The following is a 16,868-nucleotide window of genomic DNA, read 5'->3' on the forward strand; positions in this document are numbered from 1 at the left end:
TACCACAATTGATTTACACATCCTCCAATCCGTGTGCATCTACGTTGTTCTGCTACTGCAAAATAGGCTAATATTAATATTTTTGATGAATACCACCTTTTCTTTCTGAATGTGGCCTCCTTGAGGTATATGCCTAGCAATAGGAACTTTGGGTCAAAGGATGTAGCATGTAATTCACTTTCTTCACATAATTTCAAATTGTTCTCCAGAATAGTTGGACCAGTTTCCACTAATAATGTATTAGTGTGCCTGTCATTCCAAAGTCCTGCAGCATGGATACTCGACTTTTGTCATCTTTTTCATCTTTACTGATTTGCTCCATGTGTGGTAAAACCTCAGAGTGGTTTGGATTTGAATTTATTTTATAATTAGTGTGTTGGAGCCAGCTTTAGATGGTTGTGAATATTTTTTCAATTGTTTTGAGAATTGTTCAAATCCTTTAACCAGTCATCATTTGAAGAATGGCTCTTGCACATATACACACATACACACATGCATATAAATATGTATACATACACACATATAAGCTCCCTATTATTCTTAGAAATCTGACCTTTATCAGATACTGGATACACAAATCTTCCCCTAAGATGGTTTCCATTTTTATAACATTTGAATTGATTTTGTTCATGCAAACACTTCTCATTTTCATGTGAGTCATCACCTCCTAAACTCACTATGCCCAAAAGCTGAACTCTATAATTCATCTCCAAACCCTGCCCTCTTGCAAACTTTCCTATTACTATTTGGGGCAATACTATCCTAATCATGCATGCTCCTAACCCAGGTGTCATCCTTAACTCCTCACTGTCCTCTCTCATAACCATATTTACTGCCAAATCCCATTCACACTACCTTCAAAATATTTCTTGAATACAACCCTGTCTTCTCCCCTACCATTGAGACCACCTTGGTTCAATCCCTTATTACAATGCACTTTGATTATTACAATAGCCTAGTGGTTGCCCTGTTTCACTCCACACTCCAATCCCTCCTTCCCTCAGCTATCAAAATGATTTTTAAAGTGTAGGTTTGATCATATCACTTCTCCTGCCTCTATTCAATAAACGAGTGGTTCTCTATTGCCTCTGAAATAAAATTAAAAACCCTCTGTTTGACATTTAAAGCCTTCACTGACATGGTTTCTTCTTACCCTCCAATCTTCTTATACCTTACTCTCCTCCAAAGATTCTGCTATCGAGAGACAGAACTCTTCCTTGATCGTCAAACAAGGCCTGTTCAGTTGTTTTAGGGGTCCTGCTGGCCATTACATTTAGTGAATTGTAAATAGTAATTGTTTCTCTTTAAGCCAGCAACCCTGAGGGTTTTCTCCTCCTGGTTTGACTTTTTTTTTTTAATATTAAAGGCGCCATCCCTTGACTCACCTCTTAAACAGGCCTATTCACTGAATGGAAGTTGCCTCACTCAAAGTGAGAAACGAAAAAGACCTTAGCTCAAAAAGGCCAAGGTCTCCCACTGTATCCTGGGCTATCTCCAGGCTTCCTGATCTATATCTAGCCACTGGACCCAGATAGCTCTGGAGGAGAAAGTGAGGCTGGTGACTTTGCACGGCCTCCCTCACTCAAATCCAATTCAGCTGCAAGTCACATCATCAGCTTCCTGCTGTCATGGTCCTCTTCCAGAACGAAGTATAAACCATATCTATTTATAATTTGTATGTAATTATTTGGACATTGTCTCCCCTATTAGATTGTGAGATCTTGGAGGGCATGGATTGTTTCCGACTTTATATCTCAACCCCCCCCCCCTCCCCCGCCCCCACTGCAGTTTATTACAATGTCTTGCATAAAGTGTGCTTAACAAGTACTTCTTGGCCCAGCTTCTGCCCAGGCGCATACTCGGAGTTCCAACTGTCCTGTCCTGGCAATTAGCTCCTCTTTGGATACACAATGTTACATTCTCCGCCCCTGACCCCTTGCCCCAGCAGATACACAAAGTTCCATCCACCTGCAGCTTCAGACTCCCTAGGCCTCCCTTCCCTGGCCAGCCTCCTCCCTCCTCCAGGCCTCCACGTGGCCCATTAGGGCAAGTCTAAGAAGCCTAAGGGCTCCGGGGCGAGGCGGGAGCGGGCTGGCTTCCTCCGCGGCCCGGCCACAGCCCCTGGGCGTGGGGGCGGGGCTTCTTACCCTTAGATATCAAGGTCCGGGCTGGTGGGATCACTTGCCAGGCTCGGGCTTCCAGCTAGCTTCTGCTCAGTCTTCCTCGCGTCCCCGGCCTCCCCGACAGCCTGTGATGAGCCTTCCTGCTCAGCTCCATCTCCAGTTTGGATAAGAGTTACCAGCCAGGGGCAGAAATGCTGTACAAGTTGGCGGTGATGGGCAACTGTAGAACTGCTTTGTGACTGACCGTGAACCCACCTTTGAAGACTCCTACCGCACCCATTTGGTGGTGGATGGCGAGCTCTGCCATCCGAGACGTGACGGGCAGTGAAGAGCACCAGAGCCAGCGCCAGGAGTTCATGCGCTGGGTGGGGCAGGGCTTCCTCTGCGTCTACACAGTGGATGACATCAAGTCTTTCGTAGGTGTGAACGTCTTCCCGGACCAGCTGCGGAGGGTCAAGGACACTGATCGCATTCCCCTCGTCCTGGTGGCCAACAAGAGGGATACGGCCAACTGCCTGGTGACCCCGGCCCTGGGCCAGGAAGCGGCCCGGACCTTCAGAGTGCCCTTCGTGGAGACTTCGGCCACGACCGGGCAGAGCGTGGAGCATGCCTTCCACGAGCTGGTCCTAGAGGTCGGGCGGTCCCAAGTCCAGCAACTCAAGGGCCTCCCAAATCCTGAGCAGAACCAGGGCTGCAGGTTCAGGAATTGCATGATCCTGTGAGCAGGTGCAGCCAATCTTCCTGGTACTGCCCCCAAACCTTCCTCAGGAACACCCCCGCCTCCTCCAGGCCTCCACCGGGACCTGGCCTTCTATCTACTCTTCGCTGGACCCCTCTGGTGCCGCGACCTTGGTGGGACTCAAAAGCATTTCTCCACTCGGGCTTTTTGAATTTTTGCTCTTTTTTTTTTTTTTTTTTGGTTCTTTGAGAAGGAATGACTTGCTCATTGCCTCGGTATTCTGACGAGACCAGAAAAGACTGGCAGCCTCCCCTGGCCTCTTTGGCTTCCCTGGCCCCACAGACAGCCGGGCCGGGCCACTTCCTTCACCTTCTGGCACCCTCGTCCTCAGCAGCCTCCCAACCCCGTCTGGAGGCTGTGAGTGGGCTTTCCTTTCTTTGGCTTTCCCTTCCATGGGAAATTATGCTCCCCCATCAAACACCCTGACTCCACACACCAGGGCACTAGTGATTCTCCCTCCTGCCCCTGGGTTCGGTGTTTGCTCTCTGGGGCCAGGTCACACGAGGTGTGCCCCGAAGGACTCTTGTCTGTGGTGGTGGTGGTGGTGAGGAGCCCTGCCCTGAAGTGGCCTCCATTCAGTGGGCCCCAAGACTAGAGGTGGGGGGGTCACATTCAGTATGTCAGTGTAAACCTTTGTCCCCTTGAGTGTTATCCCAAGCACTTGCTAGCAGTGAGGCGCTGCCAGGTGGGAAGTGCCATCAATGTTACCCCGATTGTTATGTTTCATTTGACTTGAATGGGGTGGGGGGTAGGCAATGGGGTTAAGTGGCTTACTTACCCAGGGTCACAGCTAGTGGGTGTATGAGGCTGGATTTGAACTCAAGTCCTCCTGATTCCAGGGTGAGTGCTTGCAGCAGCTAAACTTTTATCTTTAGACGTTGCAGTGAGCTGCACTGTCTAGTTGCCTTGCAGAGAAGTGGGGCTGAGGTCTGTGTGTCGGGGAGGGGGCAGACTGTGAGTGTTCTCAGCAGAGATCCCACAGCTGCAGGTCACTTGGGGTCTGTCTGCTTAGGAGCTGTCTGACCTGGGCATCTCTGTGCACCTTTGGAGCGTTGGCACAAAGGTCAGGTGGGTGATGTCCTTGTTATGCCCCTGTTTCAGTTGAGAGTATGAGGGATTCAGAAGCTGCCCTTTTATTCAAAGTTGGCTATTTTTCTTGAGTTCTTGGATTTATTACAAATAAAGGTTATTGGTTTGTTTATTAAAAAAAATTCTTGACTTGACCTCTGTCCCCCTTTGTTTCAGAATTTTTGCTTGGCCATAAGTATGAAAGGTAGCTGATCTCGGTCTCTTTTGAATATTTTTTATGCTATAACTATTCACAATTATCTTAGATAAATTATCTTAGATATTTAGTTTGATAGAAATATACGAACACTACATATGTATGTGTGTGTTTATTTGTGTGTGTATACATATTTGGAGGGACATGGAGAGTAAAGGAGCTATGGATATGTAAGATGATGGTTTAAATTAAATTTCTGTCATACTAATTTCCAGATTTTCCAGTATTTCTTAACAAATTCAGAGTTCTTCCACATGTAATTTATGTCCTTGGGTTTATAAAACACTAGGTTAGTGAGTTCTGTTATTTATAATTATTCATTATGTACTATCTTTATTGATTTATTTTTCTATTTTATAGCCAGTATCAATAGTTTTGATAATTACTGATTTTTTAATATTAATTTTATATCCAGAAGCATTTCTAAACCTTTTTTCAGTGAAATGAACTGTTATTATTCTATCTATTAATGTATTTAGTTGGTAATTTCTCTGGTACAGTATTAAATTCGTAAAGTAATTTAGGTAGCAGTACCTTTTTTATCATTTTATATGGCCCAACCTTTAGTAATGAATATCCCTGCAACTATTGATTTATTCTCTAGTTTTTTTTTAAAGCAGTTGGAAATTGTACTTATATCTTTAATGTACCTTCACAGGCTGGGTTTCAGTTATTCTATACATTTTAAAGTATTTTTAATGGGACTTTCCTTTCTGTTATTTCCTCTTGGATGTTGTTATTGCAATATATAATTGCTGATAATTTGGGGGGATTTATTTTATATCCTGATACTTTACTGAGGCTTAATTGTTTCAATTATGTTCTTTGATGATTTGCGGGGGTTTCTAGGTAAATAATCATGTCCTTAGCAAATAGAAATAGACCTGTTTCCTCTTTGTCCATGTTTATAACTTAAAGTGTGTTGCCTTGTCTCTCTTTTGTCTAATAGACCTAGCACAATGTTGAGTAAAAGAGGAAAGAATGGATATTCTTGGTTTACCTTTATATTTGTTGGAAAAATTTTAATCTTTTCCAATTGCAGATAGTGGAGGGATTTTTTGTTTTTAGGTTCATATTTTAAAAAAAAAAACATTTCTGTGTCTCTGCTTTTTAGAGTATTTTGTTTGCGAGTGCTATATTTTCATAAAGGTTTTTTTAGGCTTATAATTTTTTGGCTTGGGATGCTTTTTAGATAATTATGTTTCTTTTTACATAACTAGTAAAATCCAACTTGGTCATAGTGAATACATGTATTCCTGTAGTTATTTTTGCTAGGATTTAATTTTAAATTTTTGTAACAATTAATTATTGATAATACAGCCATAGGTTTTTTTTTTACTTTATTCTTCACTAATTTAGGTTTTAGTTCTATATTTGTTTCATAAAATGAATTTGGTAGAATGGCTTTTTTCTATGTTTTGAAAATAATTTTTGTATCGTAAGTATAAATTACCATAAAAACATTTGATATGTTACCTGCATGTTGATTAGGACCAGGAATTTTTTTCTTTGCCTGCAGGGGACAGAGGGACATCATTCCATCACAAATCAGTTTGCTCACCTGGCCTTTTCTAACTACTGGGGACTAAGAAAGACACTATTCCTTCCTGAACCCCCTACTAATCTTCAGGCCTAGTCTGCCTGCAATAAAAGGAAAAGAAATTCCAATCCATTGTATAGGGATACAGTTCTCTTTGCCTGAGATACCTAATATGGTGAGAGGCCTTTACCCTGAGGCTAAAACCCTAGTGATGTTGATAATTCACCACATAATTCTTCAGTGATTAACACTCTCATCCCATCATATCCTCCTCCTCCCAGTGTTTGGAACCCCTGGTTATCATCATGCAAAGGTGGTTCTCCATCATCTACTGCCTTCTTCTTTATTCCTATTCCTTTAGACACAATCCAACCCTCACACTCCCATTATAAAGTTACATATCTGTTTTGCTATGCTTTCAGGAATGCTTGCTCCATAGGTAGTAAATGTGCTTTCGTCTAAATATTTTCCTTTTCCACTTCTTCCATCTCCTGGCTTTCATTGAGAACTGGCTTCTTCCTGAAGGAGCCTGATAAAAGCAGCCTAGCAATCCTTCCTGAATAGGTTGCACATGATTGTCACAATGGGTACATAAAACACCTTTAACAAAGTAGAACACTCATTTATGCTTTATATAGGGATTCACTAGAAACTTTCCCAGTCAATAGAGTGAAGCAAGAATGGCAACTCATTTTCCTGCTATTATTTAATGTAGTCCTAGAAGGGATAGTGGTAACAATAATGTGAGGGGAAAAAAAGTAAAGGCATAAAGTTGAACAGAGAAGGGACAAAACTTTGCCTACTTACTAATCAATTGAAGGTTTGCTTAGAAAATGCTAAGCAGTCGTTTTAAAAAAAGATGATAGCCTATGATTTTACTTAAGCTACAAAATAAACCCAAAAAATCCAACAGCATTTTTATAAAATTACAAAATCCAAGAGAAACAATAGAAAAAAATGCCTATTTAAATAACAAAATTCTAAAAAACAGTTGGGAAGAATAATAAAACAGTGGCTTGGCATGAAGCCAAGGTGGTGAATTGGGGCAGCCACCCAGCTAACTTTCCCAACATTTACCTCCAAACAACTTTAAAATAACACTTCAAATAAAATTTGAAATGGCACAGCCAACAAAAAGTTGGGGTGAGACATTTTCTGGCCTAAGAAAACTTAAGACATTGGCAAAAGGAGGGTGCGATACAGGGGTGGAGGTCTGTTCAGAGTCCACTGAGCCACAGCAGCTACAGTGGCTGCAGCAGCAGCTCTAGGAACTGTCAGCCCAGATATGGTAAAGGGTTCAGATGACTAGTCAGGAAGAGATTACAGGGGACCTTTTGCTGACACTGGGTATCGGTGGCACTGATTGGCAACTCTGTTGTGTATACGTAGTTCTGGGTTGCAGTTCCAGGGTAGAGAGGAGTGCTGGTGGTCAGTCAGAGGGGAGCAGAGACCCTGCGCGCAGTTTTGAAGCAGAGCAGCGCTAGCACTTCTGGCTGTAGTAGATCAGAGGCCCTTTCTGGGTAAAGACCAGAGCACAGAGCAGGAAAGCACTGATCATACTTCTCCCAGGATCACACCATCTTGGAAGCAGTCTGAAAAAAATTTTTTTTCAGATATCATGGATTCCTGATCAGGATCACATAAGATTTAGTGGCTTCCACATTAAATGAGCAGAGAGTCTGGAATACAAGATTCCAGAAAGCAAAGGAGTTAGGATTACAACCAAGAATAATCTACCCAGCAAAACTGTGTCATTCTTCAGAGAAAAATGGATATTTAATGAAAGAGATTACTTTCAAGCATTTCCTATGAAAAGATCAGAGCTGAAAGAAAATTTGACACTCAAACAGAAGACTCAAGCATAAAACAGTAAACATAAAAGAATAGTCACAAGGAACTCTATATAAGTTAAACTTTTAACACTTCTATATTGGAAGTTGATTCACATAACTCCTAAGAAATTTATCATTATTAAATCAGTTAAAAGGAGTTTACACAGAGGGCATTGGTGTGAATTGATTGTATTGGAATGTTTAAAAAAATAATGAAGGGGTGAGAAAAAGGGATGCACTGGGAGAAGGGCGTAGGGAGAGATAAAACAGAAAATTTTCTCACATAAGAGTGCACAAGGAAGAGCTTTTACAATGGAGGGGAAAATGAGGGGGCCAGTGGGCAATGTTTAAACCTCACTCATCAGAATTGGTTCAAAGAGGGAAGTGTGTGTGTGTGTGTGTGTGTGTGTGTGTGTGTGTGTGTGTGTGTATACTCTGTTGTATATAGAAATTTAACTTACCCAGTAGGGAAACAAAAGGAAAAGAAGACAGAAGAAGGGGGGAGGAGTGATAAATGGGTGAGTGGAATAAATAAGGCAGTTGTTAGTAATAAAACAGACTTTTGATGAGGTATGGGATAAAAAGAGAGGAAAAAACAGGAAAATTGGATGGAGGGAAATATGGGTAATCATAATTGTGAATGGGAGGAGCTCACCCATAAAGTAAAAGCAGGTAGCAGAGGGATTAGAAATAGAAATCCAACAATATATTATTTCCAAGGCATACACTTAGAACAGAATGACACACAGTTAAAAGACTAGAAGAGAATCTAACATGCTTTTGCTTAAGTAAAAAAGGCAGGGGTAACAATCATGATCTCAGATAATACAAAAGCAAAAATAAACCTAATTAAAAATGATAATCAGGGAGACTACATTGTGCTAAAAGGTACCATAGACAATGGAGTAATATAAAAAATACAAGTTCTATGATTCATTTCTCAAATATATACTTAGTATAGAACTGAGTCAAATTTTTAAAAAAAGAGCCATTACCCGATTGAAAAATGCTCAAATGATATGAACAAGAAGTTTATAGAAGAAATCAAGGCTATAGAGAGTCATAAAAATGCTCTAAATCATTTGATTAGAGAAAGACAAATCTTGGATACCACCTCACATCTAACAGAAATGACAAATGCTGAAGGGGATGAAAGGAAAATTGGTACACTAATGAAATGTTCAACCATTCTGGAGAACAATTTGGAATCATAATGAAAGGGCTATAAAACTGGGCATACCCTTTGACCCAGTAATGCTATTACTAGACTTGTATCCCAAAGAAATCGAAGGAAAAGGACCTATATGTACAAAAATATTTATAGCAAATTTTTTTTGGCAGTTGCAAAGAAAGAAGATCTAGGAGATGTTCATCAACTGGGGAATGGCTGAACAAGTTGTGGCATATGATTGTGATGGAGTACTATTATACTATGAGAAATGATGGGGGGTGGGGTGGAGCCAAGATAGTAGCATGAAAACAAGGACTCTCTTGAGCTCTCCCCCAAATGCCTCCAAACAGCTGTAAAAAATGACTCTCAACAAATTCTAGAGCTAAAGAACCCACAACATGACAGTGAAACAAGTCTCCAGACCAAGACAACCTGGATGGTCACTAGGAAGGGTCTATTGCATTGTTCTAGGAGGGGAGGGCAGCCCATCATGGGCCACACCAGGACAGACCAGGCCACAGCTGACCGGGCAGAGCAAACTTCAGGAGACTGAATCATTGGCAGCTGTGGTGGTTTCCATACTTCTCAACCCACAAAAACTAGAAACAACTTAGCAGGTCAATGGAAAAACTGTTGGGTGAGAGAAGGGTGTGGTCTAGCCCCAGCCCCAGGGGTGCTGGAGGTGGCTTCAGCAGCATCAGCAATGGCTGCTTCCAGAGCTCGAGGCCCATAGACAGTGGTGAGAATCAAGTGGCTGATCAGAGTGGGAGTGCAGGGATCTCTTGCCTTGCCCTTCTTGCATCTGGGTCACAGTCCTGGTTAGCAGTCCTTGGGGGAGGATTGACAGGGTGGCAAAGCTTGTGTGGCTGTGGAGAGGGAGTCCTCCTGGTAGTTACACGCCAGAAAGGAGTGCTTGCACTCACAGACCAGAGCACAGGCCAGGAGAAGAGTATCATAACACCTCAGAATAGAAGTAGCTCTGAAAACATCAGCTTAACACCCCTGAAGTTTGGGACAGCACTCTCCACTCTGGAAGCAGGCATACCCTGACAAAGAGCTCAAAAGTCAAGTAATTGGCTGGGAAAATGAGCAAGCAGCATAAAAGGACTCAGACTACAGAATCTTTCTTTGGTGACAAGATAAAAACATACAGCCAGAAGAAATCAACAAAGTCAAAGAGCCCACATCAAAAGCCTCTAAGAAAAATATGAATTGGTCTCAGGTCACAGAAGAGTTCAAAAAGGATTTGGAAAAGCAAGTAAGAGAAGTAGAGGAAAATTGAGAAGAGAAATGAGAGTGATGCAAGAAAATCATGAAAAACAAGTCAACAACTTGCTAAAGGAGACCCCCCAAAATACTGAAGAAAATAACAGCTTAAAAAATAGACTAACCCAAATGGCAAAAGAGCTCCAAAAAGCCAATGAGGAGAAGAATGCCTTAAAAGGCAGAATTAGCCAAATGGAAAAGGAGGTCCAAAATATCACCCAAGAAAGTAACACCTTAAAAATTAGAATGGAGCAAGTGGAAGCTAGTGACTTTGAGAAATCAAGAAATTATAAAACAGAACCAAAAGAATGAAAAAAATGGAAGATAATGTGAACTACCTCATTGCAAAAACCATTGAACTTGAGAATAGATCCAGGAGAGGTAATTTAAAAATTATGGGACTATTTGAAAGCCATGATCAAAAAACAAACGTAGACATCATCTTTCAAGAAATTATCAAGGAAAATTGCCCTGATATTCTAGAACCAGAGGGTAAAATAGAAATTGAAAGAATCCACTTATTGCATCTTGAAAAAGATCCCAAAAGGAAAACTTCCAGGAATATTGTAGCCAAATTCTAGAGTTCCCAGGCCAAGGAGAATATATTGCAAGGAGCCAGAAAGAAACAATTCGAGTATTGTGGAAATACAATCAGGATAATACAAGATCTTGAAGCTTCTACATTAAGGGATTGAAGGGTTTGGAATGTGATATTCCAGAGGTCAGTGGAACTAGGATTAAAATCAAGAATCACCTACCCAGCAAAACTGAGTATAATACCTCAGGACAAAATATGGATTTTCAAGAAAATAGAAGGCTTTCAAGCATTCTTGATGAAAAGACCAGAGCTGAACAGAAAATTTGACTTTCAAATACAAGAATCAAGAGAATCATAAAAAGGTAAACAGGAAAGAGAAATCATAAGAAACTTACTAAAGTTGAACTGTTTACATTTTTACATGGAAAGATGATATTTGTAACTGTTGAGACCTTTCTCAGTATTAGGGTAGTTGAAGGGAATATACGTATCTATACACAGAGGGCACAGGGTGAGTTGAATATGAAGTGCTGATATCTAAAAAAATAAAGGATGAGAGAGGAATATGTTGGGAGAAGGAGAAAGGAAGAGACAGAATGGGGTAAATTGTTTCACATGAACATGGCAAGAAAAAGCTGTTATAATGGAAGGGAAGAGGTGATAGGTGAAAGGGAATGAGTGAAGCGTGCCCTCATCAGATTTGGGTTAAGGAGGGAATAACATACACATTCAATTGGATATCTTACCCTACAGGAAAGTAGGGGGGAAGGGGATAAGAGAAGGGGTGATAGAAAGGAGGACAGACTGGGGGACAGGGTAGTTAAAAGCAAACACTTTTGAAAAGGGACAGAGTCAAAGGAGAAAATTGAATAAAGGAGAACAGGATAGGATGGAGGGACATATAGTTAGTCTTTCACAAAATGACTGTTATTGAAGTGTTTTGTATAATTATACCTGTATAACCTATATTGAATTGCTTGCCTTCTCAAGGAGAGTGGGTGGGGAGGGAAGATGGGACAGAATTTGGAACTCAAAGTTCAAAAAACTAATGTTAAAAAAATTGTTTTTACATGCAACTGGGAAATAAGATATACAGGCAATGGGGTATAGAAATCTGTCTTGCCCTACAAGAAAGTAAGGGAAAAGGCAATGGGAGGGGGGACTGGGATGATAGAAGAGAGGGCAGACTGGGGAAAGGGGCAATCAGAATACATGCCATCTTGGGGTGGGGGGAGGGTAGAGATGGGGAGAAAGTTTGTAACTCAAAATCTTGTGGAAATGAATGTTGAAAACTAAAAATAAATTTTTAAAAAATGATGAGGGAGTGGTTTCAGGAAAAAAAATGGCAAGACCTCTATGAACTGATGCAAAGTGGAATGAGAAAAACCAGAGATCACTGTGCACATTAACAGCAATGTTGCAATGATAATCAACTATAAAAGACTCGGCTACTCTGATCAATACAGTGATACAAGACAATTCCAAAGGACTTATGATTAAAAAAAATTCTACTTTCAGAAAGATACTGATGTACAAGTTAAGGTATAATTTATCACTTTTTATTTTTCTTGCTTTATGTTAGTGGTTAATATGGAAATATATTTTTTATTATTGCATATGTATAATTTATATCTTATTGCTTGCCTTCTCAGTGGGTATGGGGGGATGTGGGAGGGAGGGGGATAATTCAGAGATCAAATTTAAAACAGAAAAGAATCTTAAAAGAAAATTTGGGAATAAATTTACCAGAGTTCATCCAATCCTTCTGTAAATTAAATTACAAAATGATCTTTTAAAATAATAAAGTGCTTGTGGCTAAGCTGTGCCAATAGAATAAAAATTACAATAATACCAATGTTAATTTAGAGTTTTAATGTGATAATAATCACCCAAACTAAGAGAAACTTTACAGGTTTAGATAAAATAATATGAAACTGCATTTGGAGGATTAAAAGCTCTAGAATATGAAGGGAAATAATAGAAAAAGATAGGGACAAAGGTAGAATAGCATTTATAGACTTCAAAATATATTATGTAGTAAAAATCATCAAAATCATTTAGTTTTTTTATTTAAAGAATGAATAGTTGACCAAAAGAACAACAACAAAAATACAACTCAGTAACTCATTTTCTGATAAAGCCAAAACCATAAATTATGAAAACTCCCTATTAGAGAAGAACTGTGAAGAAAACTTGAAAGAAATCTGGAAGAAATTAAGTGTATGCCAGAAACTTTCACCATATTCTACAATGAATCTGAATGGAAGAGAAGCTATCAATTGGGAGAAAAGTTTTTTGCATCAAACACTTTTAATGAAGTGTGATGTGCAAAAATATAATAATTTAGCATAAATATATATGGCAAAGTAATTTCTTAATATATGTGTTAAACTATACAAAAAATTCTTAAAATAAAAAAATGAAAATACATGAAAAAATTCTCTAACTTCCTAAGAATAAAAGAGATATAAATTAAAACAATTGTGCGTCTTTTTCCTATACCCAGAAAATTGACAATGATGATAAAAGATGAATATATTATTAGAGAAACTTTGGGAAACCAGCATACAAATACACTTTGGTGGAATTGTGAATTAGTCTATTTGTTCTGGAAAAAAATGGCATCTTGCAAGAAAAGTTATTAACCCATTTATATATTTTGACATAGCATTTTCACTGTTAAGCATAAGTTTTCTTTCCAACTAAAGGAAAATTGAACATCCAGGTCCAATGAAATTTTAGGGACAGTTCATGCAGAAAAAAGCCTTCTTACAGAAAGTTTCCTACTAATTATAGAACCCAGTGAAATTTGTCACATAGAATCAAGAGTTCCAAATTGGAGAAGTGGACTGCGATGATGAAAACCATTATATGTTCTCAGAATGGTGGCAACACCATACTGAAAGTGAGTTGGTTTTTATATGGTTGAGTATAAAAGACATTAGATATAGAAACCCCTACTATTTTCTTCCAGGGCATTATACATTGGACAAAGCCCTTCATACAACAAGGTTTCTTATGCTTAAAAAATTCTTTGATGCTTAAGAACAGTGTGAAATGTATGGTGCAACTATTATTCCTCTTTTTCAATTAAGGAGATTGATAACTCAAACAGCTTAAGTGACTTGCTCAAAATTACACAACTAATAAGTGGCAGATGTAGAGCTTGATCCAGATATTCTGAATCCGCATCATTTTCTTCTACAACAAATTGAACCAGATACTTATCTACTGTTTTTTTTTCATTTAAGAAAAGATTTTTAAAATTAACTTTGTTTAAGCTATGACATTTCTACTTCTGCATAGACATCAGTTGATACCTAACATCAAAGACTGATATAATAATTGTAATGTGTCCTCCACCAAAATACATGGTAAAAATAAAGTTTATTATAAAAATATTTTGCCAATATTGTATTTTTTCTTGTTCTTCTAGTTTTTATCCGTAAATGTCTTAGGGATGATCTAACCATAGGGTTTCTGGCCAAGCTTCTTCTAAAGTTATTTTTCTCCCCTACTCCTCTTGCTGGTTTATGATATTTTTCTTAATCTTCTATGTCCCTCCACTAAAAGATGAATTTATTTCATAAAGCCTTAATTCCTTTGGCTACCACATCACTCTGCTTGACAAGGAACATGTGTTTATTGGCTTAGGATAGTTTCTAGACTCTTTTGATTGCCTCATTGTGGGGATTAATTTTCATCAGTTCAACTTTCCCATGAAATTGTGACAATGTATGTCAATATCTGTTGCTTTATCCTCTTTGAATTTTTAGTATCAGTAACTTAAGCAAGTCAGATAGAATTGACATACTTGTACACTACATCCTTTGTCTCATTTTTATTCTTTATTCTAATTTGTTATTGATTTTTATATGTAAGTTTATGCTCTGGGTACACACAAGTGACTGGGAAATAATGCCTATGTCAGTAGCCAGTCACTTCTTTTGTTGTAGGATAAAGTCAATTACATTTTTTATCCTCTTATTCAGTACTTGTTTATTTTTGGCAGGGAGGGGAATTTAGATTTTTTAATTTCATTGATGCAGAGAATTTACAATGAGGAAATGAACTCTACCAATGCAAATCAGCAGCAGTTCTTCAACTTACAATCTTAGAAAGATACTTGGGGCACTCTCTGGGTTAAATTACTTGCCTACAATCATATGAGATAGATGTATGTGAGGTGAGGCTTGAATGCAATCTTCTTGTCTCTAAATCTGGCTTTCTACAATTAATTAATACTGATTAACATATCAATTTACATAGAACTCTCAATGGAATGATACAGATATCTGTATTCTACTCTTTCCTCAACATATTTATCAATAACTTGAATTAAGACAGAGAAGTTATGCTTATTATATATTCAAATGACACAAGGTTCAGTTATAATGAAAATTTTCAGTGTCAAAACTAAGTAGGATTAAAAATGTTATTGATAGACTGAAATGAGCTGAAGTTAACAAGCTACAGTTTTACAAGGACAAATAAAAGTGAAGTCCTGCCTTTAGGTTAAAAAAAAAACAACTTTACAAATTTAGTGTGGGAATATAGATTTATGGAGCCATATGTGTAAAAGGTTAGAGATTTTCATTCATTATGAGCCCATTTTCATTTGATGTTAACATAAACTTCAGCTTTATCAACATGAGTAAGATATTTTTGTTTTTGTTGATGAGTCATTTCAGTCATATATGATTCTATATGACCGCATTCAGGATTTTCTTGGCAAAAACTGGAGTGGTTTGGCATTTCCTTCTCCAAGTCTTTTATAGATGAGGAAACAGAGGCAAACAAGTTAAAGTGACTTGCCCAGTGTCACACAGGTGTTAAGTAGCTGAGGCTGGATTTGAATTCATGAAGTTGAATCTTCCTGATTCCCAAGACCAATGCCCTATCTACTGTGCCACCTAGCTGCCTCGAGTATAATATTTAGGACAAGAGGAAGAATAGTTGCATTGTACTCCATTCTGGTCAAGCCAAATCTGTAGTATTATGTCAATCTGAGTAGTATACTTCATTTTAAAAGGATCTTGGTAATCTTACAGGGTAGAATTCAAAGATTTACAGATGTAAAATGTAGCTTTCCTAACATTTTTGAAGAGCTAACATCTAAAAGAGGGATTAGACTTATTTGGTTTCACTAAGATTAGTAGGTAGAACCTACAGGAGGCAAATTTTGACTGATACAATTTTTTTTCCTCCAATAATGACTGGTCTCAAAATGGAATTGGTTATCTTGTGAGGGAATTCTCTGCAATCGGACATATTCAAGCAGAGGCTGAATCACCTGCTGGAGGAGTTTTAGAAAGAACCCCACATGAGGAAGGAGGTTGACTCACATGGCCTCTAATGTTATTTCCAACTTCTTAGTCTATGCTTCCCATATGTTATAAAAAAAGATGCCTGCTGATGTCCAAAATTTAGATAAATGTTGATTCCCTATCTTAGGCTATTTAGTGGCAATTTAAAGAAATTCAGAACTTAAAGGCATATTTGAGGTCATGTGGTCCAAACTTTTTCATTTTACGAATGAAGAAATTGAGGTAGAGATAGGTGAAATTTTTGTTTGAAGTCACATAACTAATTATTGGCAGAATTGAGACTCTGAATTCAGTTCCCCAGTACGATATTATGGAATTTTGTTCCCGGCTAAATTAAGCATGAGCCCAGGGACGGTAGTGATGGTAAGAATGGGACAGAGATAAATGTAAGATGTAAGAAAAGGTTTTAATGTGCACTGATAGTTTCCCCTTCTACTAATTTATCCCAATTCTTCTTTAATAGAAGATTTGTTTGCCCTAAAAATGGCAGATCTAATTCAATTTGGTTGAATTCACTTTGATTAACATTTATTAAAAATTCCTGCATGTAAGGCTGTGCTAGGGACTGGGAATGCAAATACAAAAAGACAAAATGGTCTCTGGTTTCAAGAAGATTATATTCTACAGAATGGAATGCAACATGTAAGTAGCAAAGTGAATGTAATAGGAGACTAGCCAAAAGAGGCCCAGTCTTTAGAGCATGCGTGGACTTCCGTGCCTAGTGAATGTGGATATATGGCAAACCTACTTCAAGTGTGTTTAATGGAGGGCCCTACCATCTACTTCAGAGAATATGCCAATATTCTGTGACTGTTTCTTATCTACTGACTACATGTTAAAGAAAATTGACTGATTACTAGAACTAGTATCTACAAAAGGTTTTAACAGGTGAAATAACCACTTCCATACTGGAAAAAGAGGCACTTGCTACTGCAAGTCTACTGGTAGAGGAGGGGCCTCATTCAACTTCTTACCCTATTGCCTTGAATCCTAGATGCATGTGGATGCTATTTGTTGGTTTCTCTTGTCTTTCATTCTTCTCTGCTC

The 16,868-nt window shown here is 38.6% G+C and overlaps 1 pseudogene; it reads left to right on the forward strand.

Moving 5' to 3' along the window:
• Positions 1 to 272: 272 nt before the first annotated feature.
• On the forward strand, positions 273 to 2,845 carry LOC118842469 (annotated as a pseudogene).
• The last annotated feature ends 14,023 nt before the right edge of the window (positions 2,846 to 16,868 follow it).

This window comes from Trichosurus vulpecula, chromosome 3 (assembly GCF_011100635.1).
Source record: "Trichosurus vulpecula isolate mTriVul1 chromosome 3, mTriVul1.pri, whole genome shotgun sequence".
NCBI lineage: Eukaryota > Metazoa > Chordata > Mammalia > Diprotodontia > Phalangeridae > Trichosurus > Trichosurus vulpecula.